This window comes from Phyllostomus discolor, chromosome 15 (assembly GCF_004126475.2).
Source record: "Phyllostomus discolor isolate MPI-MPIP mPhyDis1 chromosome 15, mPhyDis1.pri.v3, whole genome shotgun sequence".
In the NCBI taxonomy this organism is placed as follows: Eukaryota; Metazoa; Chordata; class Mammalia; order Chiroptera; family Phyllostomidae; genus Phyllostomus; species Phyllostomus discolor.
The window spans coordinates 17272837-17295328 of record NC_040917.2 but is presented as its reverse complement, the minus strand read 5'-3'; positions in this window follow the sequence as shown (position 1 = coordinate 17295328).

The window sequence follows — 22492 nt, the reverse complement described above, 5'->3', positions numbered from 1 at the left end:
TTTTATGCTCCCTTGTCATCATGGGTTAATATTTCCTGGTGCATCAGCAAAGGATTCCATCTGGATACACAGGCTTCCTTCTCCTATTGAGAGCCTTTGCCATCTGTCATAAATCGTTGGTCATTAAATAAGCATGTCTCTTAAGTACGACAGGTCTGGGAAGAGTGTAGACTAGCAACCTTAAGAAAAAAAAAAACACCACTCTTTCCTACCTCGCATTCCTTTTGGCAGAACTGAGTTATGGTGGACTTTGTTCTGTTTCCTGCTCGGGGCCAGTAACGGGACTTGAGCGTCCCTTGCTTGTTTGGAAGAAGGGTGACATATTTCCTGCAGCTCTTTCCACAGTCAGACAGCTGGGGGTCCCTCGCGGTAATGAACCAGGCATCTTGTGGGCGCCCAGGGCAGCTTCTAAACATGCATCAGCCTTTCGTTCCTTGTTTTGGAAAAAATCTCGGCTGAAACCACTCAAAGAACTAAGTAGTATTTCTCCTCCTACGTCCTCACCTCTGGTATCCACAGTGATCTGGCCCCCTTCTCAGCCCACGTGGTAAGTGACTCACTCTTGGGTGTGGTTCTCATGGCTGCTGGTTCTTTGGGGGCAGCCAGCCATTTGGGGGTGCAAAGGGTTTATGACAACGACAGCCTTGAGGACAGAGACTAGCCATAGATCAGATCAATTTCAGATACAATACCATGACACTGAATTCAGCTGGGTTTAAGTAAAACTCTAGACAGTGTCTGCTGAAAATTCATTTTCTAACTTGGTTCTCAGTGGGAGCAAGTTTTCTGCATCTTCAGGCAGCGTGAACCCTACCTCTAAGACGTGGCAGTACAGCCGCGTCTCTAGGCCCTTTTTGTAGTTTTTAGAATACACCAAGGACTCACCGAAGAAGCTGTGTTTCCTTTTCTTCTTTGTGTTCTAAAATTTAAAAAAAAAAATGGATACAGCCCTGGCTGGTGTAGCTCAGTGGATTGAACGTGGGCTGCGAACCAAAGTGTCCCAGGTTCCATTTCCAGTCAGGGCACATGCCTGGGTTGCAGGCCATGACCCCCAGCAACCGCACATTGATGTTTCTCTCTCTCTCTCTCTTTCTCTCCCTTCCCTCTCTAAAAATACATTTAAAAAATAGATACAGAAAACATTATACAACACAAATGCAGGGCTTAGGAAGTTATTGTAAAGATGAATATTCCTGCTACCATTACGCAGGTCAAGAAGTATAAGTTGCTTCCACATCAGAAGCCACCCACGTGGTGCCGCCTCCATTGCCCCTCCCCCCAAGTTAATGGTGGCCTGTTCTTCAGAGTCATCACGTTCTCGCCTTTCTCCATCGTTTTATCTACGATGTGGGTAGCCCTCCTTAGAAACTATAATTTAGTCTCGCTCATTAAAGAAAATCAATGCATCTCTTAATAGTTTAATCCACAGGTCCTTCCTTCACACCATGCTTTTCCTTACAATTTGTCCCTTGAATAAGGGGCATTCGACCCCGGCATTTCCTCCGCAGCCCGGGTCCCGCTCATTGCCAACACGGGGGTCAGCCCGACACATCCTCCGTGTTTGTTGCAGACGGGACTGCATTTCTTGCAGACCGAGCTGTCTAGCATTGCTCCTGGGCTCACCTCGGGCTGCTCAAACACCGCCACCATGGAGGTGCCGCAGCTGCCGGCAGGTGAACTTGCCCTTTGGTTGTTTGAAGATGGTGGGTGTAACTTGTTATCTAGTTTTCTTAACAGGTTTATTGATTTTAGAGAGAGAGGAAGGGACACAGAGAGAAAGAGAGAGAAACATCAATGTGAGAGATAAACATAGAATGTTTGCCTCCCGTACAAGCCTCAACCAGGAGTCAACCCTGCAACCTAGGTATGCGCCCTGACTGGGAATCAGACTCCCAGCCCTTTGGCTAGGGGACCACGCTCCGACCAATGAGGGCGCACCAGCCAGGGCTGTTATCTAGTTTTGTTGTCAAATACCAACCACATGTTTCTGGTTCTGCTATGGCGATACTATCCCTTTCCGTGCTGGGTTTTGGAAAGGTTGAAAAACGATGCGGCTGGCACTGCTGCCCTCCTTCCAGAGTCACGTTTCAACAGGATTATTAAAAGTTAAGGGCTGGTCACCTGCCAAGTGAAATGTGAGTGAAGTCCAAGTGCACAGAGAGGTCTGTAGTAGGAAGTGCATTTTATATTTCATTACAATAAAAGGACCAGCACCCCAGTTTTTACTCAGAAGGTCACCAGTCGTTTTGTAAGTGTCTCATTTCCCGGGTCAAATATACTTTATTACAAAGCATATTAAGAACCATGAATAAACCGCTGGCTTTGCTGTAGGCCTCACCTGGGTTCATGGCTATGCCATGAGCGGTTTCTCTGAACTCGGGTATCGGTAGTTAAATTACCTGAGCCTTGTGTACGACCCATTCAAAGTAACATTCGTCTGATGGACCCAGTGTCTATAGGGCCATCCTTATAATCTGTCCCCACCTCTCATCCCTCTCTCCCCACACCAAGACATACCACAGATTCCATTTGATGCTACTCAGTAAAGAGCTCTTGAACTTGACCGCGTGCCTTCACCTCCACCACTCTAATGCAAATTATCATCTTCTACTGCTTGGGCCCATGAAGCATTCTCTTCAACCCCCTTCCAGCACGCCCGCTGTCCCCCCTCCTGTCCTTTCCTGAAACTCAGGCAAAATAATCTCCAAATGTCATTTTGCCAACCTCTTGCTTAAATAATACTGATTATATCAACTCTTGTCTTAAAACTCTTCAGGGTCTTCTCACGGCTTGCAGGATTTAGTTCAAAGGGGTGGGGGTGGAGGGAGGTGGAGGGGTGGAGGAGGGGAAGTGGGGAAGAAAGGGGGACGGGCGGAGACTTGACTTGGGGTGGGGAACACACAGTACAGTGAACAGATGACGTGCCGTCGGATGGTGCTCCTGAAACTTGTATAATTTTATTAACCAATGTCACCTACGTGTGCGCTTTGGGCTGGGGGTACAATACAAACAAAACTTCTCCCTGTCCTCACAGAGAATAAGTAGCATAGACGGTAGGTGGAAAATAGACAGGGGGAGGGCAAGAGTAGTACGGGAAATGTAGAAGCTAAAGAACTTACGACACATGGACATGAACTAGAGGGGGGAATGTGGGTGGGAGGGGGTGTGCAGGGTGGAGGGGAATGAAGGGGGAAATGGGACAACTGTAATAGCATAATCAATACAATTGAAAAAAAAACAAAGAAAATTTCCCTTAAAGAGTGAGCAAATGTCGCCCTGGTTGGCGTAGCTCAGTGGATTGAGCGCGGGCTGGGAACCAAAGTGTCCCAGGTTCGATTCCCAGCCAGGGTACATTCCTGGGTTGCAGGCCATAACCCCCAGCAACCGCACATGGATGTTTCTCTCTCTCTCTCTCTCTCTGTCTCTCTGTCTCTCTCTCTCCCCCTCCCTTCCCTCTCTAAAATAAATAAATAAAATCTTAAAAAAAAAAAAAAATTCCCAACATTCAAAAAAAAAAAAGAGTGAGCAAATGTTTGATTGTTGCCAAGATCCGTTTTACCTGTGTTGCAAACTGGCCTACACCGAGGTGTTTTTAGGCACCAGTTAAGTTCTCAGTAGTCGCCACATTGCTGGAGGTCATGAGGCACCAGCAAGCGGCTTCCTCGCCACCTCACTACCAGGTGGCAATGAAAACAAGCCTCAGATGCCATTGTGCTGCAAACAACCAAAAAACAAACAGACAAGAAAGTTCTGTCACCAGGCCCCGCGCTCCGCTCAGCAGTCCTCACTGGACTGTAGGCAGAGCCCTACAGCAAGCCCATCAAAGCCGCAGGGGTGTTTACATTCCTGACGGGTTTCTTTGTCTCGGGTTATCACTTTCCTAAATGCCGGGAACTCTGAGATAAAAGAAGGCAATGGAGAATAAAGCAGTTCCTGTGTGCGCGCCATTCCTGGAGGAATAAAGCAAGTGAGTAGAAAGGAACTTCCCCCATTAAAAAAAAAATCGAAGTCATTGTTTCCTAGCCTTGTAATAGTAGCTCCGAGCAGCCGAGATAATTATGATTTATGGTGAACATTCCCGGAGCACCTGGGGGCTGGCTCTTGCACCCACAATGAGTGAGTCACTCCGACTTGTTTGTGCGATCCTGAGAGGAAAACAGGATCCCCTATCTCCCTGTCGCACGGGTGACAAGGTGACACTGCATGAAAATAAAGGACCCTGAAAGAATTCAGAGATGCCCATTTTCAAAGGGATTGTTGAGACGTGTCCTTTGGTCCCCAGAAAAACACATTTCAGGAAAAGGATATAATCATCATTCAGATTAGATTAGTGGTTCAAAACCAGAGAGATGTTGCTTCCCTGAAGGACATTTGGGAAATCTGGGGACATTTTTGGATGTCACCACTGGGCGGCAGGCTACTGGCTCCTTGTTGGGAGAGGCTGGAGATAAAACAGCTGAAACTTCCACGCTGCGCAGGGTGGACCCTACAAGAAGGACTTAATTATCTGATACGCAATGTCGGTAACGACGCTATTGAGACACCCTGGACTGCAGCGTGATGCGGCACCGCTGGGGCGCAGCAGGGCCGTGCTGAGCCTCAGGACCGTGCTGCGGCCAGGGGGTGACACCAGTTTCCCCGAGGCTGAAAGTCAAGCTACACCCAAGTTCTCTCTGTCCCAGCAAACCCTGCCGGGTCCCAGTTCTGATTCTCTCTCCCTGGGGACTTCATGGGGAGATGGGTGACAGGTGAATCAGATGGTGGTGGCAGGCATTCACAGGATCACTCCTGAACAACGTCTTCAATACCGTCTTCCCCAATCTGGGTAGCTTCTCTCCTGCTCCAGCCCTCTTTCCCCGCCTGCCCTTTGCCGCTTCCCATCCGTGTGGCAGCTCCGCGGGGGCAGGGCGAGGATGAGTCCGGGCAGCTGGCACAGCCTGGGAAGGTCGCGCATAGGCACCAGGGACAGCGCCCTGCGTGAGAGAAGACCTGACCCACAGCGGTGGGATCATCTCTGGTGTTTCCCCACCCCGTGTGGTCCCCCTATGGGGTGGGCTCCCAGCCCCGAATGGTGTCTTTGAAAGTCCCATCAGAAGGAAGAGACCTGAGGAACTAGGGGCCAGACCGTGCGAACGTCAGACTGCGCTGTGTCCCCAGTTTGAACCTGAGTGGGGGTTATGTGTTGAACCCCTAGCGGAGTGCCCGGGCCCAGATTTGGAACACGTGGCCTCTTAAGCGTAAATGTTCTCTTAGGAACACTAGGATGGGCTGCGTTCAATCACGACTGTTTCAGAAAAATCTGAATATATATATATAGTCCTTACGAATGTATGGGGAAAGGTAACGACAAGTTAAGTCTTAGGTGAGCTTTCATGGGGGGGCGGGCATGATAATCCCCCAGGTCCACATGCCAGCCTCAGCCCCGCCCCCCAGTGGGCTATAGCACAGGGCGCAAAGCAGGCCACGGACTCTAGGAGGAAGGGAGGGCCCGGCGCCTGCCTCGCTCCCTCTCCCTCCTGAGCGCGGCCGAGCTGCCCCACCCAACCTGCAGAGAGCCCTGGAGAAGAGCCTGCGTTGGGGCAGGGTCTGAGCAAAGTGCCAGCCAACAGAGCCGGCGCCACCGCGCAGATTTGCGGTGGAAACACCCGTGACTCTCGTCACGGCAGCAGCAGGCGAGCTCTGTGTGTGCGTGCGTGGAACTTGGAGTGGATCCCCGCACCGGCTCCTGTGACCGAAGCCGACAGGCAACCTCCCCTGGGCAGAGGGGACGGTGAATACAACTGTCGCCCGCCCTGCAGGACAGCTCTGTCACCGGCCTTCCTTCTCCCTCCACTCACCAGGGATCCGAGCTCTGTCCCTTCTGGTCAGGGTCACATTGAACACGAAGATGTCGAAGCCGTTAAAAGTACGACTTCATCCGCCTTAGGGCCCCAGGAACGGCGTGGCCGAGGGTCTGGGTTTTGAGGACACCAGGCTCAGGACGGGTGTGTGGCGGATCGTGCGCAGCCAGGAAGAAGCCTTCCCTTGTGCAGCAGGGTCACAAGACCCGCAGGCACACTCGAGAGTAACTGAAGAAGGTTCCATATTTCACGAGTGGAGTCTCGCCGTAGAGAGAGCTCTCCATCAGAGGGTGCGCATTTGTGATGGTTGCAGGGACATTCTTAGTTCTCTGTGCCCCTTTGGGGAGCCGACACGCCCCCCGCAGCCAGGGTTCAAGTGCCCACGCCATTCTGTCGGGTGGGGGCCGGGCTCTGATGGCTCCTACCACGAAACGCAGACTTTAAATGGAATCGGTGCATAACAAGGCAGATTGTTCCAATGTGAAAAAAAAATATATATCCATTCTTTTGGATAAAGAAGATAGCAGACAGGTGGTAGGAGGGCCCAATTCTTTAAGAAGAAATATAATTTCATATGAACAGGAGAGAGAAAAACAACTACAGGCTTAAACCAAACAAACAAAAAAACTGGGCTTCGGGAAACTTCAGTTAGCACTGCTACAAAGCCCACATCCCAAGCTTGCCAAGAGGCCCTCGTTCAAGAAAGAGAGGATGCAGATGCGTCCCAATTACTCGGCTGTAGGAACTGTGAAATCCAAGTCTGTAGGTATTTTAAGGAGTTTTCGGGGAAACTAAAAATTTAGGGGACTTCCATTTCTAGCAATATGAATAAATAGCATATCAAAGGATACCACCCAAAAAAGCCTTACAATGCAGAATAAATTGTACTTTATAAAAATGTAAACATGTACATTTGAGTGTAATTTCTCTTTATATAGTTGTATATATTTTTGGTCTGCTGAATGATGTATATGTTTCGTACATTATTATATAATAATCCAGCAGACAAACATTCCGGTGAGGTTATTGTCTAACAACACAACATAGAGAACTGCTCTTGGCAATTGGAAAAGAAGACATTTTCAACCACTTGGATTATTTACAGACTTTAACATCTGCAAGGTCATCAAGCTGTTATGATACATTTCAAAGAGTCAGTGTCATGTAGATCTTTTTCTCTAACCACCACGCAGTTAAGACAGAAATAAATAGTGAATAAAAAGTAAAAGATAAGCCCTGGCTGGCGTAGCTCAGTGGATTGAGTGTGGGCTGCGAACCAAAGTGTTGCAGGTTTGGTTCCCAGTCAGGCCACATGCCTGGGTTGCAGGCCACGGCCCCCAGCAACCGCACATTGATGTTTCTCTCTCCCTCACTTCCCTCTCTAAAAAAATAAATAAATAAAATCTTTTAAAAAAAAAGTAAGATAGCTTTTTTTTAAGTGACATTTGCCACAAGTGATTCTTTTTTTTTAAGAATTTATTTATTTTTAGAGAGGGAAGAGAGGGGGAAAGAGAGAGAGAGAGAGAGAGAAACATCAATGTGCGGTTGCTGGGGGTCATGGCCTGCAACCCAGGCATGTGCCCTGGCTGGGAATCAAACCTGCAATGCTTTGGTTTGCAGCCCGCACTCAATCCACTGAGCTACACCAGCCAGGTCAAAGACAGCTTTTTAACTTCAAAAAACTGAATGTTTAAAAATCCACAAAAAGTTAAAGCTGAAATAATTTGAGCAACGCAATAAGTAACAACCAGATTCCCTTAAAAATATAAATGATAAAGGCTGATTCAAAAAGACCATGAGACTCACAACGATTTGAGATGAGCGATTCAGGTTTTTAAGGAGCAGACAGCTCTGCTTTTACACAGAATCTTCCATCACAATGAGGGCACCCGGACTAGGGAGCCAGGCAAGCTCTCCTTCACAAACATAGATGCAAAATACAAAGGAAAACACAGCAAACAGAACCCCTCATTGTAAAAAAAAACCAATAATATGTGATGACTAGGTTGAGTATATTCCAGGAATAAGCAATTAGTTTAATCTTAGGTCATCTATTAATGTCATTCAGTACACGAACAAATCAAACAAAAAATCATTTAATTGCTTCAATGTATACAGAGGGAGCATGCAATAATATTTAATACCCCTTCATAATATTTAAAAATTCCTTAGTGAACGAGGAACAGAGCATACTTCTGCAAGCTGCAAAAGACATTTAATAAAAGTTTTCTCTATATACCAGCTACGATTAGAAAATACAGCGAAGATACTTTATTGACATCACAGAAAAATACAAAACACCCAAGAATAAAAATAACAAGTACATTTTTGTTAAATGCCTTTCAAAAAATGTATCGCATGACTTTAAATACCAGTGGAATCAAGATACATACTATGTCCATGATTAACCATACTTCATATTATGACTGCCAGTTCTCTCCAAATCCAGTTAATTGATGTAATGATATTCCTATCGATATCCTAACAGCTTTTCATAGAATTTGACAGACGGATCCTGTAATTGGCAGAAAAAGCACAGGGCCAAGATTAGTCAAGAGAGTGGGAGGCCTTTTCCCACCAGGGGCCAGACGCTTCCAGAAAGTATTAGCAGTGGCCCTGAGTCACGCCGTCCCAGGGACGGAGACATCAATGAACCAGCAGATGCCCCAGGCGGAGACCCACACGTGTTCGGAAACTTGGTGGAAGGCAAGCGTGGCGCTGCCTGTGGATGCGTCCCTATTGGCTCTGGGAAGCTGGCTATCAATGTGGAAAAAATGAAGGTGACGCTTGCTTCACCGCGTGCAAGGCAGCAGCTCTCTGACGTGCTGGGTGAGGCTGCTGTCCGAAAGGGCTCCAGGAAAGGGGCCGGGGCGGCGGGAGCATCCCGAGGCAAGGATCCATCCGCCCATGCGTGGCTGTTTCCGCGTGGCCACCTCCGGGCGCACTGGCTGGACCGCAGCCCTGGGAGCATTCGGACGGGTAACGGGGGGGGGGGGGGGGGGGGGAGACGATACCCTGGAAAGGTACCGCGGACATTCAGGGTTCTTGGTGATGCTTCGCCTCTGACCCTGGGAGGGAGTTCACTTCTTCTCACTGTTGGTTTTCAACACGTGCAGACACGCTTTGGTGTGTATAATACAGTCCATAGTAGTCGTGAATCTGAAAGTGCTAACACCAGCAGTCCAGTTTTTTTTTTTTCAAGCAAAAATCCTTCAGAAAAAAGCACACGAATACTCAAAGGAGCACGGGGCGCCAAAGGGCTGTGGTCAGAGGATGGTGAGTGGAGAGAGCGTTTCCTTTATTCTCAATCCCTTTCTTGTGGACAAGGCCGTCCTGTTGCAAGCTTCACTGCCACCTTCCTGCCTGCTGGAGGCTCACAAGGACCACCTGAGCTCCAGCTCCCGGGGCGGGGGGCGGGGGGTGCTGCCTGGGATCCACATAGGCCTGCGGAGGCATCCCCACTTACCGCGTGAGCCCGCCGCCTCCGATCGGGCTCCCCGGACAGGAGGTGTGCACGCAGGGCGTTCATGGGGACAAGCCGGGATCTGAACCTACACGGGAATAAAGGCCACACGATCAGGCAGAGGGAGGGGTGAGCTGCGGTGCGGTTACACATGAGGCCCCAGCAGGGGCTGCCCCAGGTTTTGAGCTGGATGGCCCCCTCGGAGCTCTCCTGCCTCGGAGACCAGCCGGTGGGAGGCGCTCGACCCCCAGTGCAGCTGCTCCCCACACTTGCAGGGGGCTCGCCTTGAGTGAGGGGAGGGTCTTCCTCTGAGGGCCCTCCTAGAGGCAGAGCTGGCCCTCCCAGCGAGGGTGGGGGGACGCTGCCTCGTCTCACAGGGACCCTCAGCGTCCTCTCTCCCCATCCTTAGCGTTCTCCTCATCGCTACGTCCTTCCGAGGAAGGTCGTGCCTTGTTAGTGCACCATCGCACCTGGTTTCTTAGGCCGGAAACGCCTCCCTTCCTGCCGGTGCACACCCCTGCCCTGCTGCCCACGAGTCTCCCTGCCCGTAGTTTCTCTTCCTTCACCTCCTCTCCCAGGGATCGCCTTCATGATCACGTGGCTCCCTCGCCAAAGTCTTGGGTGGTCAGTGTTTTGGGTTCTTCTAAAGTGACAGACCAGAACAGCAAGGGCCTGGGAATTAGAGGGCGCCCTGCCTAGCCGCAGGGAGCGAACTCACTAGCAGGTCTCTTGGCCTCTGGGGGACTCAGTTTAGCTGTTTGTCTTGTTGCCCCCAAGTCACTGCTCTTTCTTTTGGCCGCGGTGCTTTGAGGACGTCGTGACTTCTGGCACAGCCCAGGCTACAGGGGTGGAGTCCGTATCCTCTGCTGAAACACCAGCCAGTGTGGCCCAATGTCCTAGCCACAGTGCTTGCTTCACGACTGGGCACGTGAACAAGACAGGACTCAGTGGCCACGCGTGCACGGAAGCTGGCAGGGTAACGTGCCTTTGAGGTCACGGCAGCAGGGTGAGGTCAGACACCTCAGGAGCCTGAGAACGGGGTCCACCTGGCGCTAATGGAGAGACGGATCCTGGGGATGTCCTTTGTCCATTGAATCCCAGCTGTGCCTGGAGTCCAGTGGGTGCCTTCCTTCATGCAAACCAATCAGTTCTCTTTCTGCTTAGGCCATTTGCACTGGGTGCTTAAAATCTAAAGGGTCCTAAGGGATAAAATCAGAATGAAGTGCTTTGTTTTGATTTTTAACCGTAAAGCATCATAGGTGTGACTTTAACACCTCTGTGATCCTTGTCTCGGCATCAAGAACTATCATAACATTGTTGCAATTTACCATTTTTGCCTTAATCTCTTGCTACTTTTGACCCAAGCACACGTGGTCCAGGCCACACTATTCTATGCTTCTTCACCGAGTGTATAATTCCATGTTGTCTGTATTCTCACGGTATTCTTTTTTTTTTTTTTATATTTTATTTATTTATTTTTAGAGAGGGAAGGGAGGGGGAAAGAGAGAGAGAGAAACATCAATGTGCGGTTGCTGGGGGTCATGGCCTGCAACCCAGGCATGTGCCCTGACTGGGAATCGAACCTGTGACACTTCTCACGGTATTCTTAATTTTTCCCTAAAAGGCCTCCCCCACTTCACGGCTGGCTGAAAAGCTAGTGTTACATTCTGAGATGAAGCTCAGATACTCCCTGGTGTGGGATAGAGTCAGCTCTCGAAGCTGCTGAGTTTGTTTGTATCATTTTAAATCCGTACTGTGGTGTTTGGGGTGAGCTGAGGGGTCCCTTTGCTCCCCCTTCCACATGAAGCCGCTTGATGGGGCGCTGCGAGGCTGTTTATGTGCATGCCCATTACCGAATGCTGGTTGACATTCAATAAACATCTGTGAACTCATGAGTGACCTCCCTAATTGGACAACAGCGCGATGAATGTAAAAGTTTATAGTTGGCAAATTAGTCAGAGCTCAGCAAATAAATGAAAGAGCACAGAGAAACCCCCCTTGACCCTAACTTTATCTTGTGCTGACTTTTGGGGCCCTTTCTGCTTAAGCAAACGGGTTGTCACAGTTTCACAAAGAAGCATAGCCCTGCCTGGTTCCTCTTCCCATCAGAGAAGCCGGCCCTGATGGACAGCCTCAAAAAATGCAAATTTCTCTCCACCATTTCATCTGGCCTGGTTAACACACACACACACACACACACACACAGTCATTTGCCCTCCCCTTTTTTTCATAAATTACTTTATTGTTGTTCAGTTACAGTTGTCTGCATTTTCTCCCCACCACTCTCCCCCACCCCAGCCAAACCCCCCTCCCTCCCTTGCTTCCACCCTCCCCCTTCGGTTTCGTCCATGTGTCCTTTACAGTGGTTCCTGGAAACCCTTCTCCCCGCTGTCCCCTCCCACCTCCCCTCTGGCTATTGTTAGATTGTTCTTAATTTCAATGTCTCTGGTTATATTTTGTTTGCTTTTCTCTTTTGTTGATTATGTTCCAGTTAAAGGTGAGATCATATGGTATCTGTCCCTCACCGCCTGGCTTATTTCACTCAGCATAATGCTCTCCAGTTCCATCCACGCTGTCGCAAAGGGTAGCAGTTCCTTCTTTCTCTGCTGTGTGGAATTCCGTTGTGTAAACGTACCACAGTTTTCTGATCCACTCACTTGCCGATGGGCACCTAGGTTGCTTCTAGCATTTGGCTGTTGTAAATGGTGCTGCTATGAACATTGGGGTGCACAGGTTCTTTTGGATTGGTGTTTCGGGGCTCTGAGGGTGTAATCCCAGCAGTGGAATCATTTGGCCTTTTGTTTCGCATGCACTCTGGGCTGGTCGAGAACGGTTTTCAGGGGGAACACAGAGATCTGGGACTCCCTCCACCTCGTGCTAGCCAAGGTTCACCTAAGTGCGGATGAGGGTTTTCCTTTCAGGTTTGTGCTGCCTTTATTTCTTCCCCCACGTTCATTCATCACCTTGGATGCTGTGCTTGGAGGGAAAGGGGATTCAGTTGCAGACCTTGCTTCCTGTTAATTTTTCCACTCCAGAACATTTTGAAAACAGATGTAATGTCTTAAATATAATAATAAAAGGAAAATAATCATATCCAGACTACTGAAAATCATTTTACTAAGTGAAGTTCAATTTTCCTTTTTCTAGACCTGGTATTGCAATCCCTGCCTCTCTGTTTGCATCCCTTCGGTTAATTAAATAATATTGGAGAGGTCGTTTGCATGGTAATTTTATGTAAATGTGTACATGACTGTATTCCACCTGCACTGTAATAGGACTCATCATTCCACATATTTGAATAACAATGCTCCCTAAACGTAACCACTGTGCATTGAAATAGGATACAGAACCAAGAAACAGAAAGTTGCTCTGCACTACAAGTCCCAGCGGCCTGAAACATTTTCACTTCATTCAATACGATGCAGAAGCATATTTAGGAAATAGATTGTAGGATGTTATTCACTGGTTTATTTTGAGAAAATGGACTGGTTCTGAGTTATTTTTATTATATCCACAGCACGGTCACAGTAAGTAGTAAATAAACATTGGTCAAATGCATGAACAAATGACGTCGGAAATGATGTGAAGAAACACAAAATTTGGGAGGACACTGAGCTTTAATAAATATATCTATAAATATTTGAGGGGCCGGAAATGACGGACCAACAATTTCGGTGGGAACACAACCGAGAGGCGATGTTTCGCTCCTGTGACAGACAGCTTCACGTCTGGCATTGCCAGAGAAGCCAATTTAATGTCCTAAAGCATCAAAAGCAAACAAAATCAAACAGAAATCAACAATGAGGATGACAACAAAAGAAGTCTTCGGGCTCCACAAGGTGCTGTGATAACGACTTGTGTATCTCGTCTCTCTGCCCAGCCCCCACTAAGCTGCTTGCACAGGATAGTACTCTTCTTTCTCATGAAGTACATCTTCTAGCCCTGGCTGGCGTAGCTCAGTGGATTGAGCTCGGGCTGCGAACCAAAGCATTGCAGGTTTGATTCCCAGTCAGGGCACATGCCTGGGTTGCAGGCCACAGTCCCTAGCACATTGGTGTTTCTCTCACTCTCTCTTTCTTCCTCCCTTCCCTCTCTAAAAACAAATAAATAAAATCTTTTAAAAAATTCAGAACACCCATTTAAAAAAAAGTACATCTTCTATACTAGTTGACTAATTCACATCTATGTGTAATTAAATAAAGCATTCGTAAGGACAGCTAGAAGTCTCAAAAACGTCCATGTTTTGACAAGCAAGGGTGAAAAATAAGAGATTCCTCAACTGGTGGCAACTGTTTTTTGGATAACTTAAAAAAAAAAGATAAACAGATAAAAGGAGTGAGATGATTTAAAGAGTATCCTTGAAATCGCTTAATCTGCAGGCCACAAGAACAGAACTTCGCCCTGGGACGGGGTCAGACGTCTCCGTGGTGCATTTCTGGGCCTTGCCAGAATTATCTCACTAGGTAACTATTAGAAAGTCACTCCCCATAATAAGTCAGGGAAGAAAGAAATCGAATCTCATTCTTGCACCTCCCGGGTGAGAGATTTCTCAGCTGTGTCAGGGGCAAGGATAGAAATCGGAGAGCAAGCTAAGACAGAAACAGTGGAACCTTCAAATTGAACTACCGCAGAGGGCAGAAGCCAGCTCGGAATGTAATTGGTCTATTTTTACCAAAAAGAACGTTTCTGGGAATGTAAACCTGTTTGCATGCTAAGGACCTTGGATTTTACAAACACCAGATGATGAGATTTTGGAAGAAGACACAGTCCTTTTTTTTTTTTTCCCCCTACTGGTTCCCAAACCCATTGGCCACTTGCTGGCCCCATTAGTTCTCCTAAACGACATTAGAAGGTAAACACGAGGTCCAGTTGATTACTCCTACTTAGATGAGGAATGGGAAGTTATTTAGCTTGGCTTTGAGAATTTACTTTACATTCGCACACTTACTCTCACTTGCAGAAAATTGCTTTGGCTTTCAAAATAACCCCGCCTTTGAGCCGAACACCGCGGCCCGAGCAAGACTGCTTGTGTGAAGACGGACACCTGGTGGTCAATGTGGGGAACTGCAGCCCAGGGAGCACTTCTGAGGATGCCTCTTCCCCCCAGGCCCCCTTCCCCTCCTGCTTTCTGGGTCCCGATGGCTGTTGACGGTGGACATACTGCAGCTGTATGAGAGCGAGTCTCAAGTTCAAGTCAAAGGATTTCCAGAACAGTTACATCAACTGCATGAAAGCTCCAGGTCACAAGTTCTCTAAATTATTTAGAAAGCCAACCAATGTAGTGTGCTAACCATTTTTAAAAGCCGCTAAAATCTCTTATCCAAGAAGCTGAACAGGAGCCTCAGTGTTTGGGAGTAAGGTTTAATCTCCACCTCAAAACCTCCGGGCTTCCCCTGCCAGGGTAACGAGCTTCTGTTTTCTTTTGCGAAGAAAAAAGAAGTGCCGAGTGCTTCGGCTCCACAAACACAAGCATTTCGAGCTTCTAAATATGGCCTTGCCCCCACACCGACCCTGCCTTTTCCACATTGAACTCTGCAGGGCAAAAATATGTAACTGAAAAAAAGAAAAGGAAAGTGAAATCCCTGTTTCTAGCTGCCTCTGGTTCCTCGTTTTGTTCTCTTTAATTGTGAAGCGTGGAGATGAGTGTCTGGGGGCCGATGGGAAGCCCTTTCCGAACTTCCTCAGGATTTAGGCACTTGGTGCAGGAGAGTGACATCGAATCCCGGGTCCTCCTTGTGATGTTTGCAGCTGCAGTGAGGGGGGAGGATGCGCATCGGGACACAATGCACCTTCCAGAAGGATCGGGGGCTCTTGAACTGATGCGCCACAGAGCTGAGACACCCTGATTTCCCCTCCCGCTGCCCCAGAAAAAGATATCCTCCGGATCCGGGGCTGAACCTCTGATGTACAATTCCAGGCTCTGCTGCACCTGAAGTGACAAGACCTTCTGGGCTGGGACGGCCTTTGCCGAACTCACACGGGGCCATGGCTACGTGGGCCATGGCTACGTGGGCCGAGTCCCACTCCTGGTGGAGGGCTGGGGGTCACGCTGGAGCCGAACCCTGGTCTGCCCTTGTCTTCTTTCTAGCTCACACACACACACACACACACACACACACAGGCGCACAGACACACCCTACTGTGAGCACAGAGGCTGACTGGCCAGTGTTTTTATTTACTCCCCCCCGAAACAATGGGAACGGCTCTCACAAAAGTGTTACAGGAGAAAACACATTCATGTAGCTGGAATAAAGGAGTGTCAATAACAACCCCTCCTCCCATCCATGGTCATGCAAATGGGGCCCTCTGACAAGGACTAAACGACTCCTGGAGAAGAGGCTCCCGGTGGCCAGGACACAAACTGCCATATCATAAGAGCCATTTAAAGTTCAGGCACATTGTCCCCTTTCGGACACCCTTCTGAGCAGCTATGTTTTAGAATTCAAAATGTTTCGGATGGTAGACAGGCGGCACGGCCCATTTATTGAATATCCTGGAACACCCCCAGGCGGGATGGGAGTGGGACTCCCTGATTAACACACGGATATAGCTCTGCCACGAAACGGATACATGGCCATGTTTTTTAAAAAGACTAAACATAGCCTGATGCTGGTTCAGATCAGCTGGGGTCACCAAGTGAACCTGATGTCCGTGAAAAAACTTGCTTCTCAGGCTTGTTTTGAATTTTCTACTTCAGGTGACAGACGGTGGCCCCATACATCACGGAAGAGCCACAATAGGTCTGTGGTTCTGTCCAGAAGCCTCCTATAACCCTCCTGACTCAAGACGTGCAAACACAACTAAGGAGAAAATCTCTTACCAAGCAAGTCACTTCCTGTGTTCGTCAAAAGTCCACGTATTCATCACGAAACCGTAAGACTTTTGGAAGTAACCACAGGAGGAGATCTTCATGGTCTGGGGTTAGGCAGCGTGTTAGAAACGACACCAGAAACACAGCCCAGGAAAGGAAAATCGGTCTTTATCGTGTTAGAAACTTGGCTCAGCCACGTCATTGTCAAGAGAGTAAAAAAGACAGCCACAGACGGGGAGAAGATATTTTCATGTCCCATATGTGACAGAGAACTTATATCTAGAATATGTGAAATTCTTTAAATTCAACAGTAAGAAATCAAAGAACCCAATGAAAAATGGGGACAGGACTTGAAGAGACACTTCACCAAAATAATATAAGAATGACAAACACATCAAAAAGATGTTCAACACCACAGTCATTGGGATAATGTAAACTTAAAGCACAAAGTGATATTACTATACACCCATGAGAATATCTAAAATGAAAAAAACAGAATGGACAATTCCAAGTGTTGACAAGGATGTGGAATAAGAAACTCATTTACATGGCTGGTGGGATTGAGAAACGGTACAGCCACTTTGGAAAGTAGTTTGGCAGCTTTCTTATAAAGTTAAATATACACTCGTCATATGACCCAGCAACCCACCTCTGTTGTTGTTTTTTTTTTACACCAGATGATAGAAACTTATCTTCCCTTGAAAACTGGTATACAGATGTTCATAAGCAGCCTTATTTGTCCGAGCCCCAAACTGGAAACAACACGAATGCCCTTCAGTATGTGCAAAAGTAAACTAAGTGTGTGCTACACACTGTGATCCATCGTTCCTCGGCAACACAAAGAGCAGACCGCTGGTACACACGGGCACTGGGGCGGACCTCAGACGCTGTGCTGGGTGAGAGAAGCCAGCCTCAAAGTCGGGAGTGCGGACACGGAGGATAGATCCATGGTTGCCGGAGGGTGTGGGTGGGAGGAGGGTCTCACCATGAAGAGATACCATGAGGGGGCCTCAGGGGATGATGGGAACTTTCTGTATCCTTATTCTGGCGGTGGTTGTACATATCTATAAATATGTTAGAATTCACAGGACCTTACACCGGAAAAAGGAAGTCAATGTGGGCGTGTGGTCATTTGAAATAGAAAAACTTTAACAAAAGCCAACGCATTCACATTGGACTTCTGCATTCCTAGCTCATCGCCATCCTCCCCTTACCTAGCGGACGACGTTCTCCTGCATCCATCACCGCCGGCCGGACCAGGTGACAGGAGGCGGGGTGTGGGGTGGGGCGGGGAAGCACTGTGGGCACGGAGGTGAGGCAGGCAGGGGCCCTGCCACACAGGGCTGGAGACCTGGGCGGAGGAAGGGGACAGAGAGGTGACAGGTTTCACTGAACCCCACCACGCAGACTCAAAGTGGGGATCCCCGGGGCCGAAAGCACCAAGAAGGTTTTCTTCATTTGACCCAGAAGGAATACCTGTTTGTGGTCACTGGTTTCTTGCCAAGTACATTGTTGGAGGGTCATTTTGAAGATGCCTTTGCTTTGCCCAAAGTAGATAGTAAATGAAAAAACGGTCCATCTGTTGGTAGGAATGGTGTGTGTGTGCCAGATGCAGGCTTAGTGAACCGTGCCCGTCCCACCCGTCCCCTCTGACGCCCAGCACCCCAACACACAGGAGTCCCGCACTCCCGAACCAGTTATTAAACAATTGAATGAAAGGTGACACCAGCACAACATGCTAATCGGTGCAAGCCTTTACAAGATGGCCTTCTATTTGGCCAGCATCCGCATCAGTGTGGCTCCTCTCCTCATCCTCGGGCGATGGGGGGCAGGGGAGGGTGCATGTGCACTAATGTGTCCTACCCATGCTCCTGCTGACAGGGGGCACTTCCGAAGGGAGAGTCCCTAGACGTGAGTCACCATGATGAGTCATGTCCGGTGGCATGGGTCTTTGAAACCCAAGGCCGTGGCTACCCTCTTAATACCCACAGGAAATAAATAGAGAGCCGCGAATGGCGACCCTTTTTAGAAAACCACTAATCCCGCTGCGAGAAGTGCCTGGGCCCTCACTCCAGCGGGGTGTTTGCGCTGCCATGGAAACAGGGTGGGTGCTTTCCCATGTTCTAAATTCAGCGTCTGAATCTGGACAGAAATGTGCCGAATGTCACGAGCCCAGGTCCCTAGACTCAGGCTGACTTCAGTGTCCTTATCTGGGACATAGGAGTCACTCACCGCAGCCGGATGTGCATGCATGACGACCGAGCTCCTTGAAAAAAATATATGTAAAATGTCATTGTTTTCATTCCCATCCGGGCAAAAGTGAAGTTCAAAGTCAGCGTTCCCCCATTCGGGCTCAGCTTCTGTGATCGGCCAGACCATTTCTGTTTAGAAGATACTTTTCTAAAGTAAGTGCTAAGTATTTTAGGCAAAGAAACCCAGCTGTGAAAATACTGTTAACATTTGCACAGTTGTTTTATATGTGGATTTATTTTTACTTGCACTTAATTCGGTGCAGTCCTGGGGAGGGACGTGTCTCGGCCCCTCCCTCCGCCCCATCGCTCACTCGCGCTGACCCTCACGGGCCTTTTGAGCCATGACAGCTCCCCTCTCCAGCTCTTCTGGGTCACAAGTGTTCTGCATCACAGCACACCCTCGGCTAATTAGCATTAATAAGCGATGCTGAGAGAAAGAACCCTGGAGAACAAGCAGGCCTGATGCTGCCAAATTGGACTTGACCCAACTGGCAGACCTTCCCAGCGCACTCTCCCATTCCCCTGCCTCCAGTGTGTTCCTGCTGCCCGAGCACGCGTTTCTGACGCCGGGTCTCGGGCGCCCTGCGAGGCACAGCGGCCCCGCGGACTCTGTTCCAGGAGGCATGCAGGCTTCGTTCGCTTTTGTCTTACTTTCTTAACTGCATGGCGATGAGACATCGTTTCTGCCTCCTACCATCCTAAGATGCTTCAGCAGAGACAGAGAACATAGTAACTCATTCTTTTTTTTTAAAGATTTATTTATTTATTTTTAGAGAGGGAAGGGAGGGAGATAGAGAGAGAGAGAAACATCAATGTGCGGTTGCTGGGGGCCGTGGCCTGCAACCCAGGTATGTGGCCTGACTGGGAATCGAACTTGCGACACCTTGGTTTGCAGCCTGAGCTCAATCCACTGAGCTACGCCAGCCAGGGCAGTAACTCATTCTTCATTGAGCACCTACTGTGTGCAAGGCATTGGAACAGACAGTAGGGTTTTCCAGAATGAGCAGGATGTCAGCAGGTGGGGGGCAGGGCAGGTAGGCTGAGTGGCAGAAGGAAACACTGGGAGGTGGAGAAGCAGAAGGACAGTCGGACACTCCGAAGAGTGAATCAGAAGAAGGGTCGATAAACACCACAGCATCCCGGCTCTCTCCCGTCCTGGCGGTATGTCCTGGTCCCCACCCCAAGGCAGTGCAGGTCCCGGGTCCCGCTACCTCTTCACGTGCGTTCTCTTCATCGGCTCCAACCCGACTCAGCGCAGCCCGTGAATGACGGGGAGCTGCCCAGATGGTTATTTATGTCCCTTGCTTGCTTTTTCCACCAGAAAAAACAAAAAAGGTTTGCCTTAAGACTTTTTTTTTAAATATAAAACACTCAGATTCTTGGGATTTATTGTTCATCCATAGGTTTCAAATGGGAATCTCAGAAGTTGTAAATTATTGTACATTATTTCCTTCTTACGAGGCTCTGAGCTCATAATAAAAAGAAGAGTCTACCTCGGAGGTTGACGAGCCGGTGAGGCCGGTTGTGAGCCCCCGAGAATAAGAGAACCCGCCCCGGGCGCATGCAACTCTTGGCTCCCAAAAAGAAGAGTCTCGTGGGAGGACGCACCGCACTGGTGTCTCACACATGAGCTCTGTTCGGAACTCGAGTCCCCAATCGGTTTTAAAACACCGAGTCCCGGGAAAGTTGACGTGGCTCACATCTGCTTCAATGAAAGAACAATTTTTACTCTTTTTATAAGTTGGCCAGGATGTGGTAGTGCTGGTATCAGCAGTGAGTAGCTCTAGAGTACACGCATGGAGGGCTTGATAAAAACCTCCCCAGTTTTTTCCGCCTTAGGAAGGAAATCCAAAGACGTAAAACTATGGAACCACCCACCTTGCTGAGCTGTCCAATGACCCAGGTGGGGAGGGAATCGGTGCCCAAATTTGACACCTGAGGAAAGTATTGAGTTGGTCACTCAAACTCCAAGAAGAAGAGTGACTCTCTGTGACTCTTGCTTGTTCTGAGGGCCAAAGGGTGACCACAGCATTGTCTCGGGGTCAGAGCTCCAGGCGAGGATGCCAGCTCCACCCTCCAACACGCTGTGGCATAGACGGGGTGACCCATAAACACCAGGTACTAGGTGTCCACATACGGAATGATGGGAAAAATGATGAGCCCGAGAAACCAGAGAAATCAAAGCTCGTTGTCATTTTCTGTCTATTCTCGCCCTCGCTCAGCCCTTCTGACGGATCTTCAGAAATCTTAATTTAAACAAATTCTAGTCGATATACAAGGAAACAGAACAAAGGGGAAACAACCCAATGAGTAAATTCACCTAAGATTAGAACATGGTGCCGATGCATTCTGGATATGAGATTTTAGGCTCATTGAAAGGAGGGGCAGGTCTGACCCACCTCTGTGTCTTCTTCTCCCTCCTGGATTGGGGGCTGAGAGCTCATGGGGTGACTGGCGGGAAGGCAGGGCTGTGAGCAGAAGAAAGGCTCGTGCTCAAGGATGCTGCACTAAAAGACACTTCAAATTCCCCATGGGTATTGGAAACTATGGAAAGGAAGTCATGTGGCATGACCGTGCTCATCCCCAGTGCCTATGGCGATGGAAGACAGTAACGGACGGAGGGAGCCAGCAGGCGGAACGAAGCGGTGGAGGCTGAGTAACGTGACAGGGGACAGTAGAGCCAGGGAAACTCTTTCCATACGCCCTGGCTGTGACCAGTCTCTCTCCTCCTTCTCTCTCCCTTTCTCTCTGGTGTTCAGTTTCCCTTCCGGTGGAGGAAAGGAAAGTAAACTCCATGGCTGCTAAGTCATGTCCAAGGAACCAAGGGTTCTAAGAAATGGACTCTTTAAAAAATTTTTTTATTATTAATTTTAAAGAGAGGAGAAGGGAGGAGAGAAGGAGGGAGACATCAGTGTGTTGTTCCACTTACAGATGCATTCATTGGTTGATCCTTGTATGTGCCCTGACCAGGGATCGAACCCACAATCTATGTATCAGGGCGATGCTCTAACCAACTGAACTACCTGGCCAGGGCCCTAGGGCAGGGACTCTTCTTTGATTTCCCCAGAAACAGACCCAAGGTCCGAATTTGCATAGAAGACATTTATGGGAAGGTGACCCCAGGAACTGTGATCTGGGGGTGGAGAAATGAGACAAGAGGAGTGAGTGTGGTAAGAAGGTGACAGCTGGGAGCGTTTGAGAGGAAAGCAACTGAGAGCCCAGGAATTAAGGGTAACAACGGTTTCCAAATGCTCTGACTTCGGTACACCTTCGTCATCTTCACAGTACCGAGGACCCCGAGAACCCCATGCTGTTTGTGTGGGTTTTCTCTGAAAATATTTATCATACTAGAAACTGAAACAGAAACATTTAAACTTTCTGTGTTCATTTAAAAATAAGAATAAAGACATCCCATGGTAGATAAACGGCCAGGATTTTATGAAAAGCCATTATATTTCCAATATTAAAAATGATCTGAGAAAGATGACATGATGTTACATAATTTACACAAATCTTTTCAATATATGTCTTAATCAAAAACAGTAAAATTCTCATCTGTGTTTCTGCATTCAATCTGTGGCCTCATGGTCTTATTGGAGTGCTTTGTCTTTAACCAGACGTGTCATTAGGAAGGGGGAGAGTATTTCAATCATGTATATAATTTTGTATACTCCCAGATCATTGGGTAAAGTCTTGTTTGATGTCACACTAAAACTGGACAATTCGTAATGTCTTAAAGGTTGGTGACATTTGAAGTTATAGCCATGAACTTTCTGTGCGTTTCATGGAAGTCCATTTTTCTATCCTGCATTTCGAACAAATCTTTCATCTGTTCCGTATCTACCTGTTTAATTTGGATCATGTGCCGGTCGCATGAAGATGAATGGCTCCCTGAGTTAGGCAGATATTCCAACGCTGACACATTTCATCACACGGCCTCCAAAATCCGCACCCATTATCGTCCCCGCTTGTCTCATCAGAAAGCAGTTGGGAGAGTCATCAAGTTCACCGGGGTGGATGCAAGTTTTCAGAAATCTAACCTTCTCTTGAAAGCTCCGATTTTATTACTGGCAACAAATAGGGTCAGTGGTTTCTTTGAGTGACGGCCTCATCTGAATTCCTTCGG